The sequence below is a fragment of the Heterodontus francisci genome, unplaced genomic scaffold (genome assembly GCF_036365525.1).
Source record: "Heterodontus francisci isolate sHetFra1 unplaced genomic scaffold, sHetFra1.hap1 HAP1_SCAFFOLD_53, whole genome shotgun sequence".
Classification (NCBI taxonomy): Eukaryota; Metazoa; Chordata; class Chondrichthyes; order Heterodontiformes; family Heterodontidae; genus Heterodontus; species Heterodontus francisci.
Window position 1 is genome coordinate 7817448 of NW_027141851.1, and position 19908 is coordinate 7837355.

The window sequence follows — 19908 nt, forward strand, 5'->3', positions numbered from 1 at the left end:
AGGATCCTGATACACTGTGAAACCCACATACACACCTGGCAGGATCCTGATACACTGTGAAAAACCCATACACACCAGGCAGGGTCTTGATAAACTGTGAAACCCACATACACACCGGGCAGGATCCTGATACACAGTGAAAACCCCCTCACACCTGGCAGGATCCTGATCCACTGTGAACACCCAATACACACCTGGCAGGATCCTGATACACTGTGAAACCCCACTCACACCTGGCAGGATCCTGATACACTGTGAAACCCCCATACACACCTGGCAGCACCCTGATAAACTGTGAAAACCCAATTCACACCTGGCAGGATCCTGACACACTGTGAAACCCCCATACACACCTGGCAGGATCCTGATACACTCTGAAACCCCACTCACTCCTGGCAGGATTCTGATACACTGTGAAACGCCCACACACACCTGGCAGGATCCTGATACACTGTGAAACCCCACTCACACCTGGCAGGATTCTGATACACTGTGAAACCCCCATACACACCTGGCAGGATTCTGATGCACTGTGAAACCCCCAAAGACATCTGGCAGGATCCTGATACACTGTGAAACCCCACTCACACCTGGGAGGATTCTGATACACTGTGAAATCCCAGACACACCTGGCAGGATCCTGATACACTGTGAAACCCCATACACACGTGGCAGGATCCTGATACACTGTGAAAACCCCATACACACCTGGCAGGATACTGATCCAATGTGAAAACCCCATACACACCTGGCAGGATCCTGATACACTGTGAAAACCCCATACACACCTGGCTGGATCCTGATCCACTGCGAAAAACCCATGCACACCTGGCAGGATGCTGATAAACTGTGAATCCCCCATACGCACCTGGCAGTATCCTGATAAAGGGTGATACCCCCATACACACCAGGCCGGATCCTGATACACTATTGAAAACCCCATACACACGTGGCAGGATCCTGATGAACTGTGAAACCCCCATTCACACCATGCAGGATCCTGATACTTTGTGAAACACCCACACACACGTGGCAGGATCCTGATCCACTGTGAAACCCCATGCACACCAGGCAGGATCCTGATAAACTGTGAAACCCACATCCACACCTGGCAGGATCCTGATACACTGTGAAACCCACATACACACCTGGCAGGATCCTGATACACTGTGAAAAACCCATACACACCAGGCAGGGTCTTGATAAACTGTGAAACCCACATACACACCGGGCAGGATCCTGATACACAGTGAAAACCCCCTCACACCTGGCAGGATCCTGATCCACTGTGAACACCCAATACACACCTGGCAGGATCCTGATACACTGTGAAACCCCACTCACACCTGGCAGGATCCTGATACACTGTGAAACCCCCATACACACCAGGCAGGATCCTGATACACTCTGAAACCCCACTCACTCCTGGCAGGATTCTGATACACTGTGAAACGCCCACACACACCTGGCAGCATCCTGATACACTGTGAAACCCCACTCACACCTGGCAGGATTCTGATACACTGTGAAACCCCCATACACACCTGGCAGGATTCTGATGCACTGTGAAACCCCCATAGACATCTGGCAGGATCCTGATACACTGTGAAACCCCACTCACACCTGGGAGGATTCTGATACACTGTGAAATCCCAGACACACCTGGCAGGATCCTGATACACTGTGAAACCCCATACACACCTGGCAGGATCCTGGCACACAGTGAAAACCCATACACAACTGGCAGGAACCTGATCCACTGAGAAAACCCCGGACACACCTGGCAGGATCCTGATACACTGTGAAAACCCCATACACACCTGGCATGATCCCGATAAACTGTGAAAACGCCATACACACCTGGAAGGATCCTGTTCCACTGCGAAACCCCACTCACACCTGGCAGGTTCCTGATACAATGTGAAACCCCCATACACTCCTGGCAGGATCCTGATACACTGTGAAACCACAGACACATCTGGCAGAATCCTGGTGCACTGTGAAATCCCCAAACACACCTGGCAGGATCCTGATCAACTGTGAAGCCCAATACACAGCTGGCAGGATCCTGATCCACAGTGAAAACCCCATACACACCTGGGAGGATCCTGATAAACTGTGAAACCCCCATACACACCTGGCAGGATCCTGATAAACTGTGAAACCCCCATACACACTTGGCAGAATCCTGATAAACTGTGAAACCCCCATACACACCTGGCAGGATCGTGATAATCTGAGAAAAACCCATGCACACCTGGCAGGATCCTGATCTAGTGTGAAAACCCCATACACACCTGGCAGGATCCTGTACTCTGTGAAACCACCTGACACACCTGGCACAATCCTGATATATTGTGAAAACACCGTACATACCTGGCAGGATCCTGATTCTCTGTGAAACCCCGTACACGTCTGGCAGGATCCTGATATACTGTGAAAACCCCGTACACACCTGGCAGGATCCTGAGCCTCTGTGAAAACCCGTACACATCTGGCAGGATCCTGATATATTGTGAAAACCCCGTACACACCTGGCAGGATCCTCATCCTCTGTGAAACCCCGTACACATCTGGCAGGATCCTGATATATTGTGAAAAACCCATCCACACCTGGCAGGATCCTGATCCTCTGTGAAACCCCGCACACATCTGGCAGGATCCTGATCCACTGTGAAAACCCCATACACACCTGGCAGGAACCTGATACTCTGTGAAACCCCGTACACATCTGGCAGGATCCTGATATATTGTGAAAACCCCGTACACACCTGGACGGATCCTGATCCTCTGTGAAACCCCGTACACACCTGGCAGGATACTGATCCACTGTGAAAACCCCATACAGACCTGGCAGGATCCTGATAAACTGTGAAACACCCATCCATACACACCTGGCAGGATCCTGACAAACTGTGAAACCCCCATACACACCTGGCAGGTTCCTGAAGCACAGTGAAACCACATTCACATCTGGCAGCATCCTGATACACTGTGAAACCCCATGCACACCTGGCAGGATCCTGATACACAGTGAAACCCCATTCACACCTGGCAGGAATCCTGATACACAGTGAAACCCATTCACATCTGGCAGGATGCTGATACACTGTGAAACCCCATACACACCTGGCAGGATCCTGATACGCTGTGAAAACACCCATCCACACCTGGCTGGATCACGATACACTGTGAAACCCCAAACACACCTGGCAGGATCCACATACACTGTGAAAACCCCATTCACATCCGGCAGGATACTGACACACAGTGAAACCCCGTACACACCTGGCAGGATCATGATCCTCTGTGAAACCCCCATACACACCTAGAAGGATCCTGAAACACTGTGATACCCCATGCAGACCAGGCAGGATCCTGATAAACTGTGAAACCCACATACACACCTGGCAGGATCCTGATGCACTGTGAAACACACATACTCACCTGGCAGGATGCTGATACAATGTGAAAACCCCATGCACACCAGGCAGGATCCTGATAAACTGTGAAACCCACATACACACCTGGCAGGATCCTGATACACTGTGAAAACCCCATGCACACCAGGCAGGATCATGATAAACTGTGAAACCCCATACACACGTGGCAGGAACCTGACACACTGTGAAAACCCCATACACATCTGGCAGGATCCTGATCCAATGTGAAAACCCCATACACACCTGGCAGGATCCTGATACACTGTGAAAACCCCATACACACCTGGCAGGATCCTGATACACTGTGAAAACCCCATACACACCTGGCTGGATCCTGATCCACTGCGAAAAACCCATGCACACCTGGCAGGATGCTGATAAACTGTGAATCCCCCATACGCACCTGGCAGGATCCTGAAAAACGGTGATACCCCCATACACACCAGGCCGGATCCAGATACACTGTGAAAACACCATACACACGTGGCAGGATCCTGATGAACTGTGAAACCCCCATGCACACCAGGCAGGATCCTGATACTTTGTGAAACACCCACACACACGTGGCAGGATCCTGATCCACTGTGATATTCACATGCATACCTGGCAGGATCCTGATACACTGTGAAAAACCCATACACACCAGGCAGGGTCTTGATTAACTGTGAAACCCACATACACACAAGGCAGGATCCTGATACACTGTGAAAACCCCATACAGACCAGGCAGGATCCTGATAAACTGTGAAACCCCATACACACGTGGCAGCATCCTGATACACTGTGAAAACCCCATACACACATGGCAGAATTCTGATCCACTGTGAAAACCCCATACACACCTGGCAGGATCCTGATCCACTGTGAAAACCCCTTACACACTTGGCAGGATCCTGATACACTGTGAAAACCCCATACACACCTGGCAGGATTCTGATACACTGTGAAAACCCCATACACACCTGGCAGGATCCTGATCCTCTGTGAAAACCCCTTACAATCCTGGCAGGATGCTGATGCACAGTGAAACCCCATTCACATCTGGCAGGATCCTGATGCACAGTGAAACCCCATTCACATATGGCAGGATCCTGTTACACTGTGAAACCCCATACACACCTGGCTGGATCATGATCCACTGATAAAACCCCATGCACACCTGGCAGGATGCTGATAAACTGTGAAACCCCCATACGCACCTGGCAGGATCCTGATAAACGGTGATACCCCCATACACACCAGGCCGGATTCTGATACATGTGAAAACCCCATACACACGTGGCAGGATCCTGATCCACAGTGAAACAACCCCCATGCACACCAGGCAGGATCCTGATCCACTGTGAAACCCACATACACACCTGGCAGGATCCTGATACACTGTGAAACCCACATACACACCTGGCAGGATCCTGATACACTGTGAAAACCACATACACACCTGGCAGGATCCTGATACACTGTGAAATCCCATACACACCAGGCAGGGTCTTGATAAACTGTGAAACCCACATACACACCTGGCAGGATCCTGATACACTGTGAAAACCCCATACAGACCAGGCAGGATCCTGATAAACTGTGAAACCCCATACACACGTGGCAGCATCCTGAAACACTGTGAAAACCCCATACACACCTGGCAGGATCCGGATCCACTGTGAAAACCCCTTACACACTTGGCAGGATCCTGAAACACTGTGAAAACCCCATACACACCTGGCAGGATTCTGATACACTGTGAAAACCCCATACACACCTGGCAGGATCCTGATCCTCTGTGAAAACCCCTTACAATCCTGGCAGGATGCTGATGCACAGTGAAACCCCATTCACATCTGGCAGGATCCTGATGCACAGTGAAACCCCATTCACATATGGCAGGATCCTGTTACACTGTGAAACCCCATACGCACCTGGCAGGATCCTGATGCACTGTGAAACCCCATACACACCTGGCAGGATCCTGATACACTTTGAAACCCCATATCCACCTGGCAGGATTCTGATACACTGTGAAAACCCCATACACACCTGGCAGGATCCTGATCAACTGTGAAAACTCCATACACACCTGGCAGGACGCTGATAAACTGTGAAAACCCCATACACACCTGGCAGGACCCTGATACACTGTGAAAACCCCATTCCCTCCTGGCAGGAACCTGATACACTGTGAAAACCCCATACACACCTGGCAGGAACCTGATGCACTGTGAAAACCCCATACACTCCTGGCAGGATCCTGATCCACTGTGAAACCCCATACACACCTGGCAGTATCCTGATCCACTGTGAAACCCCATACACACCTGGCAGGATCCTGATACACTGTGAAAACGCCATACACAACTGGCAGGATCCTGAGCCACTGTGAAACCCCCATACACATCTGGCAGGATCCTGATACAATGTGAAATCCCATACACATCAGGCAGGATCCTGATGCACTGTGAAACCCCAGACACATTTGGCAGGATCCTGATGCACTGTGAAAACCCCATACACACCTGGCAGGACCCTGATACACTGTGAAAACCCCATATGCACCTGGCAGGATCCTGATCCACTGTGAATCCCCCATACACACCTGGCAGGATCCTGATACACTGTGAAACCCCATACGCACCTGGCAGGATCCTGATACACTGAGAAAACCCCATACACACCTGGCAGGACTCTGATACACCGTGAATCCCCGTATACACGTGGCTGGATCCTGATACACTGTGAAAACCCCATACACACCTGGCAGGACCCTGATGCACTGTGAAACCCCATACACAGCTGACAGGATACTGATACACTGTGAAAACCCCACACACACCTGGCAGGATCCTGATACACTCTGAAAACCCCATACACACCTGGCAGGATCCTGATACACTTTGAAACCCCATACACACCTGGCAGGATCCTGATACACTGTGAAAACCCCATACACACCTGGCAGGATCCTGATCAACTGTGAAAACTCCATACACACCTGGCAGGACGCTGATAAACAGTGAAAACCCCATACAAACCTGGCAGCACGCTGATACACTGTGAAAACCCCATACCCTCCTGGCAGGGACCTGATACACTGTGAAAACCCCATACACACCTGGCAGGATCCTGATCAACTGTGAAAACTCCATACACACCTGGCAGGACGCTGATAAACTGTGAAAACCCCATACAAACCTGGCAGCACCATGATGCACTGTGCAAACCCCATACACTCCTGGCAGGATCCTGATCCAATGTGAAACCCCATACACACCTGGCAGTATCCTGATCCACTGTGAAACCCCATACACACCTGGCAGGATCCTGATACACTGTGAAAACCCCATACACAACTGGCAGGATCCTGATTCACTGTGAAACCCCCATACACATCTGGCAGGATCCTGATACACTGTGAAATCCCATACACATCAGGCAGGATCCTGATACACTGTGAAACCCCAGACACATTTGGCAGGATCCTGATGCACTGTGAAAACCCCATACACACCTGGCAGGACCCTGATACACTGTGAAAACCCCATACACACCTGGCAGGATACTGATCCACTGTGAAAACCCCATACACACCTGGCAGGATCCTGATCCACTGTGAAAAACCCATACACACTTGGCAGGATCCTGATACACTGTGAAAACCCCATGCACACTTGGCAGGATACCGATACACTGTGAAAACCCCATACACACCTGGCAGGATCCTGATCCACTGTGAAAACCCCATACACACCTGGCAAGATGCTGATAAACGGTGAAACCCCCATAGACACCTGGCAGGATCCTGAAAAGCTCTGAAAAACCCATACACATCTGGCAGGATCCTGATATACTGTGAAAACCCATACACACCTGGCAGGAACCTGATACACTGTGAAACCCCGATATACACCCGGCAGGAGCCTGATACACTGTGAAAACCCCGGACACAACTGGCAGGATCCTCATGCACAGTGAAACCCCATTCACATCAGGCAGGATATTGATACACTGTGAAAACCCATACACACCAGGCAGGATCCTGATAAACTGTGAAACCCCATACACACGTGGCAGGATCCTGATACACTGTGAAAACCCCATACACACCTGGCAGGAACCTGATCCACTGTGAAAACCCCATACACACCTGGCAAGATGCTGATAAACTGTGAAACCCCCATACACACCTGGCAGGATCCTGAAAAGCTCTGAAAAAACCATACACATCTGGCAGGATCCTGATATACTGTGAAAACCCATACACACCTGGCAGGAACCTGATACACTGTGAAACCCCCATATACACCCGGCAGGAGCCTGATACACTGTGAAAACCCCGTACACACCTGGCAGGTTCCTGATTCTGAGTGGAACCCCATTCACATCTGGCAGGATCCTGATGCACAGTGAAAACCCATACACATCTGGCAGGATCCTGATACAATGTGAAATCCCATACACATCAGGCAGGATCCTGATGCACTGTGAAACCCCAGACACATTTGGCAGGATCCTGATGCACTGTGAAAACCCCATACACACCTGGCAGGACCCTGATACACTGTGAAAACCCCATATGCACCTGGCAGGATCCTGATCCACTGTGAATCCCCCATACACACCTGGCAGGATCCTGATACACTGTGAAACCCCATACGCACCTGGCAGGATCCTGATACACTGAGAAAACCCCATACACACCTGGCAGGACTCTGATACACCGTGAATCCCCGTATACACGTGGCTGGATCCTGATACACTGTGAAAACCCCATACACACCTGGCAGGACCCTGATGCACTGTGAAACCCCATACACAGCTGACAGGATACTGATACACTGTGAAAACCCCACACACACCTGGCAGGATCCTGATACACTCTGAAAACCCCATACACACCTGGCAGGATCCTGATACACTTTGAAACCCCATACACACCTGGCAGGATCCTGATACACTGTGAAAACCCCATACACACCTGGCAGGATCCTGATCAACTGTGAAAACTCCATACACACCTGGCAGGACGCTGATAAACAGTGAAAACCCCATACAAACCTGGCAGCACGCTGATACACTGTGAAAACCCCATACCCTCCTGGCAGGGACCTGATACACTGTGAAAACCCCATACACACCTGGCAGGATCCTGATCAACTGTGAAAACTCCATACACACCTGGCAGGACGCTGATAAACTGTGAAAACCCCATACAAACCTGGCAGCACCATGATGCACTGTGCAAACCCCATACACTCCTGGCAGGATCCTGATCCAATGTGAAACCCCATACACACCTGGCAGTATCCTGATCCACTGTGAAACCCCATACACACCTGGCAGGATCCTGATACACTGTGAAAACCCCATACACAACTGGCAGGATCCTGATTCACTGTGAAACCCCCATACACATCTGGCAGGATCCTGATACACTGTGAAATCCCATACACATCAGGCAGGATCCTGATACACTGTGAAACCCCAGACACATTTGGCAGGATCCTGATGCACTGTGAAAACCCCATACACACCTGGCAGGACCCTGATACACTGTGAAAACCCCATATGCACCTGGCAGGATCCTGATACACTGTGAAACCCCTTACACACCTGGCAGGATCCTGATACACTGAGAAAACCCCACACACACCTGGCAGGACTCTGATACACCGTGAATCCCCGTATAAACCTGGCTGGATCCTGATACACTGTGAAAACCCCATACACACCTGGCAGGACCCTGATACACTGTGAAACCCCATACACACCTGACAGGATACTGATACACTGTGAAAACCCCAAACACACCTGGCAGGATACTGATACACTGTGAAAACCCCATACACACCAGGCAGGATCCTGATAAACTGTGAAACACCATACACACGTGGCAGCATCCTGATACACTGTGAAAACCCCATACACACCTGGCAGGATACTGATCCACTGTGAAAACCCCATACACACCTGGCAGGATCCTGATCCACTGTGAAAAACCCATACACACTTGGCAGGATCCTGATACACTGTGAAAACCCCATGCACACTTGGCAGGATACCGATACACTGTGAAAACCCCATACACACCTGGCAGGATCCTGATCCACTGTGAAAACCCCATACACACCTGGCAAGATGCTGATAAACGGTGAAACCCCCATAGACACCTGGCAGGATCCTGAAAAGCTCTGAAAAACCCATACACATCTGGCAGGATCCTGATATACTGTGAAAACCCATACACACCTGGCAGGAACCTGATACACTGTGAAACCCCGATATACACCCGGCAGGAGCCTGATACACTGTGAAAACCCCGGACACAACTGGCAGGATCCTCATGCACAGTGAAACCCCATTCACATCAGGCAGGATATTGATACACTGTGAAAACCCATACACACCAGGCAGGATCCTGATAAACTGTGAAACCCCATACACACGTGGCAGGATCCTGATACACTGTGAAAACCCCATACACACCTGGCAGGAACCTGATCCACTGTGAAAACCCCATACACACCTGGCAAGATGCTGATAAACTGTGAAACCCCCATACACACCTGGCAGGATCCTGAAAAGCTCTGAAAAAACCATACACATCTGGCAGGATCCTGATATACTGTGAAAACCCATACACACCTGGCAGGAACCTGATACACTGTGAAACCCCCATATACACCCGGCAGGAGCCTGATACACTGTGAAAACCCCGTACACACCTGGCAGGTTCCTGATTCTGAGTGGAACCCCATTCACATCTGGCAGGATCCTGATGCACAGTGAAACCCCATTCACATCTGGCAGGATCCTGATACACTGTGAAACCCCATACACACCTGGCAGGATCCTGATACACTGAGAAAACCCCATACACACCTGGCAGGTCTCTGATACACCGTGAATCCCCGTATACACGTGGCTGGATCCTGATACACTGTGAAAACCCCATACACTCCTGGCAGGACCCTGATGCACTGTGAAACCCCATACACAGCTGACAGGATACTGATACACTGTGAAAATCCCACACACACCTGGCAGGATCCTGATACACTGTGAAAACCCCATACACACCTGGCAGGATCCTGATACACTTTGAAACCCCATACACACCTGGCAGGATCCTGATACACTGTGAAAACCCCATACACACCTGGCAGGATCCTGATCAACTGTGAAAACTCCATACACACCTGGCAGGACGCTGATAAACTGTGAAAACCCCATACAAACCTGGCAGAACCCTGATACACTGTGAAAACCCCATACCCTCCTGGCAGGGACCTGATACACTGTGAAAACCCCATACACACCTGGCAGGATCCTGATCAACTGTGAAAACGCCATACACACCTGGCAGGACGCTGATAAACTGTGAAAACGCCATACAAACCTGGCAGCCCCCTGATGCACTGTGAAAACCCCATACACTCCTGGCAGGATCCTGATCCAATGTGAAACCCCATACACACCTGGCAGTATCCTGATCCACTGTGAAACCCCATACACACCTGGCAGGATCCTGATACACTGTGAAAACCCCATACACAACTGGCAGGATCCTGATCCACTGTGAAACCCCCATACACATCTGGCAGGATCCTGATACACTGTGAAATCCCATACACATCAGGCAGGATCCTGATACACTGTGAAACCCCAGACACATTTGGCAGGATCCTGATGCACTGTGAAAAACCCATACACACCTGGCAGGACCCTGATACACTGTGAAAACCCCAAACACACCTGGCAGGATCCTGATACACTGAGAAAACCCCATACACACCTGGCAGGATCCTGATACACTGAGAAAACCCCATACACACCTGGCAGCACTCTGATACACCGTGAATCCCCGTATAAACCTGGCTGGATCCTGATACACTGTGAAAACCCCATACACACCTGGCAGGACCCTGATACACAGTGAAACCCCATTCACATCTGGCAGGATATTGATACAATGTGAAAACCCGATACACACCAGGCAGGATCCTGATAAACTGTGAAACCCCATACACACCTGGCAGGATCCTGATACACTGAGAAAACCCCATACACACCTGGCAGGTCTCTGATACACCGTGAATCCCCGTATACACGTGGCTGGATCCTGATACACTGTGAAAACCCCATACACTCCTGGCAGGACCCTGATGCACTGTGAAACCCCATACACAGCTGACAGGATACTGATACACTGTGAAAATCCCACACACACCTGGCAGGATCCTGATACACTGTGAAAACCCCATACACACCTGGCAGGATCCTGATACACTTTGAAACCCCATACACACCTGGCAGGATCCTGATACACTGTGAAAACCCCATACACACCTGGCAGGATCCTGATCAACTGTGAAAACTCCATACACACCTGGCAGGACGCTGATAAACTGTGAAAACCCCATACAAACCTGGCAGAACCCTGATACACTGTGAAAACCCCATACCCTCCTGGCAGGGACCTGATACACTGTGAAAACCCCATACACACCTGGCAGGATCCTGATCAACTGTTAAAACTCCATACACACCTGGCAGGACGCTGATAAACTGTGAAACCCCCATACAAACCTGGCAGCACCCTGATGCACTGTGAAAACCCCATACACTCCTGGCAGGATCCTGATCCAATGTGAAACCCCATACACACCTGGCAGTATCCTGATCCACTGTGAAACCCCATACACACCTGGAAGGATCCTGATACACTGTGAAAACCCCATACACAACTGGCAGGATCCTGATCCACTGTGAAACCCCCATACACATCTGGCAGGATCCTGATACACTGTGAAATCCCATACACATCAGGCAGGATCCTGATACACTGTGAAACCCCAGACACATTTGGCAGGATCCTGATGCACTGTGAAAACCCCATACACACCTGGCAGGACCCTGATACACTGTGAAAACCCCAAACACACCTGGCAGGATCCTGATACACTGAGAAAACCCCATACACACCTGGCAGGACCCTGATACACTGAGAAAACCCCATACACACCTGGCAGGACTCTGATACACCGTGAATCCCCGTATAAACCTGGCTGGATCCTGATACACTGTGAAAACCCCATACACACCTGGCAGGACCCTGATACACTGTGAAACCCCATACACACCTGACAGGATACTGATACACTGTGAAAACCCCAAACACACCTGGCAGGATCCTGATACACTGTGAAAACCCCATACACACCAGGCAGGATCCTGATAAACTGTGAAACCCCATACACACGTGGCAGCATCCTGATACACTGTGAAAACCCCATACACACCTGGCAGGATACTGATCCACTGTGAAAACCCCATACACACCTGGCAGGATCCTGATCCACTGTGAAAACCCCATACACACTTGGCAGGATCCTGATACACTGTGAAAACCCCATACACACCTGGCAGGATCCTGATCCACTGTGAAAACCCCATACACACCTGGCAAGATGCTGATAAACGGTGAAACTCCCATACACACCTGGCAGGATCCTGAAAAGCTCTGAAAAACCCATACACATCTGGCAGGATCCTGATATACTGTGAAAACCCATACACACCTGGCAGGAACCAGATACACTGTGAAACCCCGATATACACCAGGCAGGAGCCTGATACACTGTGAAAACCCCGGACACAACTGGCAGGATCCTGATGCACAGTGAAACCCCATTCACATCTGGCAGGATATTGATACAATGTGAAAACCCCATACACACCAGGCAGGATCCTGATAAACTGTGAAACCCCATACACACGTGGCAGCATCCTGATACACTGTGAAAACCCCATACACACCTGGCAGGATCCTGATCCACTGTGAAAACCCCATACACACCTGGCAGGATCCTGATCCACTGTGAAACCCCATACACACTTGGCAGGATCCTGATACACTGTGAAAACCCCATGCACACTTGGCAGGATCCTGATACACTGCGAAAACCCCATACACACCTGGCAGGATCCTGATCCACTGCGAAAACCCCATACACACCTGGCAAGATGCTGATAAACTGTGAAACTCCCATACACACCTGGCAGGATCCTGAAATGCTCTGAAAAGCCCATACACATCTGGCAGGATCCTGATATACTGTGAAAACCCATACACACCTGGCAGGAACCTGAAGCACTGTGAAACCCCGATATACACCCGGCAGGAGCCTGATACACTGTGAAAACCCCGTACACACCTGGCAGGTTCCTGATTCAGAGTGGAACCCCATTCACATCTGGCAGGATCCTGATGCACAGTGAAATCCCATTCACATCTGGCAGGATCCTGATACACTGTGAAACCCCATACACACCTGGCAGGATCCTGATACACTGTGAAACCCCATACACACCTGGCAGGATCCTGATACACTGTGAAACCCCATACACACCTGGCAGGATCCTGATACACTGTGAAACCCCATGCACACCTGGCAGGATCCTGATCCACTGTGAAAACGCCATACACACCTGGTATTACGCTGAAAAACTGTGAAAACCCCAGACACACCTGGCAGGATCCTGATACACTGTGAAAACCCCATACACACCAGGCAGGATCCTGATGAACTGTGAAACCCCATACACACGTGGCAGCACCTGATACACTGTGAAAACCGCATTCACACCTGGCAGGATCCTGATACACTGTGAAAACCCCATACACACCTGGCAGGAACCTGATGCACTGTGAAAACCCCATACACTCCTGGCAGGATCCTGATCCAATGTGAAACCCCATACACACCTGGCAGTATCCTGATCCACTGTGAAACCCCATGCACACCTGGCAGGATCCTGATCCACTGTGAAAACCCCATACACAACTGGCAGGATCCTGATCCACTGTGAAACCCCCATACACATCTTGCAGGATCCTGATACTCTGTGAAATCCCATACACATCAGGCAGGATCCTGATACACTGTGAAACCCCAGACACATTTGGCAGGATCCTGATGCACTGGGAAAACCCCATACACACCTGGCAGGACCCTGATACACTGTGAAAACCCCATACACACCTGGCAGGACTCTGATACACCATGAATCCCCGTATACACCTGGCTGGATCCTGATACACTGTGAAAACCCCATACACACCTGGCAGGACCCTGATACACTGTGAAACCCCATACACATCTGACAGGATACTGATACACTGTGAAAACCCCAAACACACCTGGCAGGATCCTGATACACTGTGAAAACCCCATACACACCAGGCAGGATCCTGATAAACTGTGAAACCCCATACACACGTGGCAGCATCCTGATAAACTGTGAAAACCCCATACACACCTGGCAGGATACTGATCCACTGTGAAAACCCCATACACACCTGGCAGGATCCTGATCCACTGTGAAAACCCCATACACACTTGGCAGGATCCTGATACACTGTGAAAACCCCATGCACACTTGGCAGGATGCCGATACACTGTGAAAAACCCATACACACCTGGCAGGATCCTGATCCACTGTGAAAACCCCATACACACCTGGCAAGATGCTGATAAACTGTGAAACCCCCATACACACCTGGCAGGATCCTGAAAAGCTCTGAAAAACCCATACACATCTGGCAGGATCCTGATATACTGTGAAAACCCATACACACCTGGCAGGAACCTGATACACTGTGAAACCCCGATATACACCCGGCAGGAGCCTGATACACTGTGAAAACCCCGGACACAACTGGCAGGATCCTGATGCACAGTGAAACCCCATTCACATCTGGCAGGATATTGATACAATGTGAAAACCCCATACACACCAGGCAGGATCCTGATAAACTGTGAAACCCCATACACACGTGGCAGCATCCTGATACACTGTGAAAACACCATACACACCTGGCAGGATCCTGATCCACTGTGAAAACCCCATACACACCTGGCAGGATCCTGATCCACTGTGAAACCCCATACACACTTGGCAGGATCCTGATACACTGTGAAAACCCCATGCACACTTGGCAGGATCCTGATACACTGTGAAAACCCCATACACACCTGGCAGGATCCTGATCCACTGTGAAAACCCCATACACACCTGGCAAGATGCTGATAAACTGTGAAACTCCCATACACACCTGGCAGGATCCTGAAAAGCTCTGAAAAACCCATACACATCTGGCAGGATCCTGATATACTGTGAAAACCCATACACACCTGGCAGGAACCTGATACACTGTGAAACCCCGATATACACCCGGAAGGAGCCTGATACACTGTGAAAACCCCGTACACACCTGGCAGGTTCCTGATTCAGAGTGGAACCCCATTCACATCTGGCAGGATCCTGATGCACAGTGAAACCCCATTCACATCTGGCAGGATCCTGATACACTGTGAAACCCCATACACACCTGGCAGGATCCTGATACACTGTGAAACCCCATACACACCTGGCAGGATCCTGATACACTGCGAAACCCCATACACACCTGGCAGGATCCTGATACACTGTGAAACCCCATGCACACCTGGCAGGATCCTGATCCACTGTGAAAACGCCATACACACCTGGTATTACGCTGAAAAACTGTGAAAACCCCAGACACACCTGGCAGGATCCTGATACACTGTGAAAACCGTTTACACACCAGGCAGGATCCTGATGAACTGTGAAACCCCATACACACGTGGCAGCACCTGATACACTGTGAAAACCGCATTCACACCTGGCAGGATCCTGATACACTGTGAAAACCCCATACACACCTGGCAGGAACCTGATGCACTGTGAAATCCCCATACACTCCTGGCAGGATCCTGATCCAATGTGAAACCCCATACACACCTGGCAGTATCCTGATCCACTGTGAAACCCCATGCACACCTGGCAGGATCCTGATCCACTGTGAAAACCCCATACACAACTGGCAGGATCCTGATCCACTGTGAAACCCCCATACACATCTGGCAGGATCCTGATACACTGTGAAATCCCATACACATTTGGCAGGATCCTGATGCACTGGGAAAACCCCATACACACCTGGCAGGACCCTGATACACTGTGAAAACCCCATACACACCTGGCAGGACTCTGATACACCGTGAATCCCCGTATACACCTGGCTGGATCCTGATACACTGTGAAAACCCCATACACACCTGGCAGGACCCTGATACACTGTGAAACCCCATACACATCTGACAGGATACTGATACACTGTGAAAACCCCAAACACACCTGGCAGGATCCTGATACACTGTGAAAACCCCATACACACCAGGCAGGATCCTGATAAACTGTGAAACCCCATACACACGTGGCAGCATCCTGATAAACTGTGAAAACCCCATACACACCTGGCAGGATACTGATCCACTGTGAAAACCCCATACACACTTGGCAGGATCCTGATACACTGTGAAAACCCCATGCACACTTGGCAGGATGCCGATACACTGTGAAAAACCCATACACACCTGGCAGGATCCTGATCCACTGTGAAAACCCCATACACACCTGGCAAGATGCTGGTAAACTGTGAAACCCCCATACACACCTGGCAGGATCCTGAAAAGCTCTGAAAAACCCATACACATCTGGCAGGATCCTGATATACTGTGAAAACCCATACACACCTGGCAGGAACCTGAGACACTGTGAAACCCCGATATACACACGGCAGGAGCCCGATACACTGTGAAAACCCCGTACACAACTGGCAGGATCCTGATGCACAGTGAAACCCCATTCGCATCTGGCAGTATATTGATACACTGTGAAAACCCCATACACACCAGGCAGGATCCTGATAAACTGTGAAACCCCATACACACGTGGCAGCATCCTGATACACAGTGAAAACCCCATACACACCTGGCAGGATCCTGATCCACTGTGAAAACCCCATACACACCTGGCAGGATCCTGATCCACTGTGAAAACCCCATACACACTTGGCAGGATCCTGACACACTGTGAAAACCCCATGCACACTTGGCAGGATCCTGATACACTGTGAAAACCCCATACACACCTGGCAGGATCCTGATCCACTGTGTAAACCCCATACACACCTGGCAAGATGCTGATAAACTGTGAAACCCCCATACACACCTGGCAGGATCCTGAAAAGCTCTGAAAAACCCATACACATCTGGCAGGATCCTGATATACTGTGAAAACCCATACGCACCTGGCAGGAACCTGATACACTGTGAAACCCCGATATACACCCGGCAGGAGCCTGATACACTGTGAAAACCCCGTACACACCTGGCAGGTTCCTGATTCAGAGTGGAACCCCATTCACATCTGGCAGGAACCTGATGCACAGTGAAACCCCATTCACATCTGGCAGGATCCTGATACACTGTGAAACCCCATACACACCTGGCAGGATCCTGATACACTGTGAAACCCCATACACACCTGGCAGGATCCTGATACACTGTGAAACCCCATACACACCTGGCAGGATCCTGATACACTGTGAAACCCCATGCACACCTGGCAGGATCCTGATCCACTGTGAAAACGCCATACACACCTGGCAGTACGCTGAAAAACTGTGAAAACCCCAGACACACCTGGCAGGATCCTGATACACTGTGAAAACCCCATACACACCAGGCAGGATCCTGATGAACTGTGAAACCCCATACACACGTGGCAGCACCTGATACACTGTGAAAACCCCATACACACCTGGCAGGATCCTGATCCACTGTGAAAACCCCATACACACCTGGCAGGATCCTGATCCACTGTGAAAACCCCATACACAATTGGCAGGATCCTGATACACTGTGAAAACCCCATGCACACTTGGCTTGATCCTGATACACTGTGAAAACCCCATACACACCAGGCAGGATCCTGATAAACTGTGAAACCCCATACACACGTGGCAGCATCCTGATACACAGTGAAAACCCCATACACACCTGGCAGGATCCTGATCCACTGTGAAAACCCCATACACACCTGGCAGGATCCTGATCCACTGTGAAAACCCCATACACACTTGGCAGGATCCTGACACACTGTGAAAACCCCATGCACACTTGGCAGGATCCTGATACACTGTGAAAACCCCATACACACCTGGCAGGATCCTGATCCACTGTGTAAACCCCATACACACCTGGCAAGATGCTGATAAACTGTGAAACCCCCATACACACCTGGCAGGATCCTGAAAAGCTCTGAAAAACCCATACACATCTGGCAGGATCCTGATATACTGTGAAAACCCATACGCACCTGGCAGGAACCTGATACACTGTGAAACCCCGATATACACCCGGCAGGAGCCTGATACACTGTGAAAACCCCGTACACACCTGGCAGGTTCCTGATTCAGAGTGGAACCCCATTCACATCTGGCAGGAACCTGATGCACAGTGAAACCCCATTCACATCTGGCAGGATCCTGATACACTGTGAAACCCCATACACACCTGGCAGGATCCTGATACACTGTGAAACCCCATACACACCTGGCAGGATCCTGATACACTGTGAAACCCCATACACACCTGGCAGGATCCTGATACACTGTGAAACCCCATGCACACCTGGCAGGATCCTGATCCACTGTGAAAACGCCATACACACCTGGCAGTACGCTGAAAAACTGTGAAAACCCCAGACACACCTGGCAGGATCCTGATACACTGTGAAAACCCCATACACACCAGGCAGGATCCTGATGAACTGTGAAACCCCATACACACGTGGCAGCACCTGATACACTGTGAAAACCCCATACACACCTGGCAGGATCCTGATCCACTGTGAAAACCCCATACACACCTGGCAGGATCCTGATCCACTGTGAAAACCCCATACACAATTGGCAGGATCCTGATACACTGTGAATACCCCATGCACACTTGGCTTGATCCTGATACACTGTGAAAACCCCATACACACCTGGCAGAATCCTGATCCACTGTGAAAACCCCATACACACCTGGCAAGATGCTGATAAACTGTGAAACCCCCATACACACCTGGCAGGATCCTGAAAAACTCTGAAAACTCATACACACCTGGCAGGATCCTGATACACTGTGAAACCCCCATACATACCCGGCAGGAACATGATACACTGTGAAAACCTCGTACACACCTGGCTGGTTCCTGATGCACAGTGGAACCCCATTCACATCTGGCAGGATCCTGATACACTGTGAAACCCCATACACACCTGGCAGGATCCTGATACACTGTGAAACCCCCATGCACACCTGGCAGGATCCTGATCCACTGTGAAATCGCCATACACACCTGGCAGGACCCTGATAAACTGTGAAAACCACATACCCTCCTGGCAGGAACATGATACACTGTGAAAACCCCATACACACCTGGCATGATCCTGATATACTGTGAAAACCCATACACACCTGGCAGGATCCTCATACAATGTGAAACCCCCATACACACCTGGCAGGAGCCTGATACTCTGTGAAAACCCCGTACA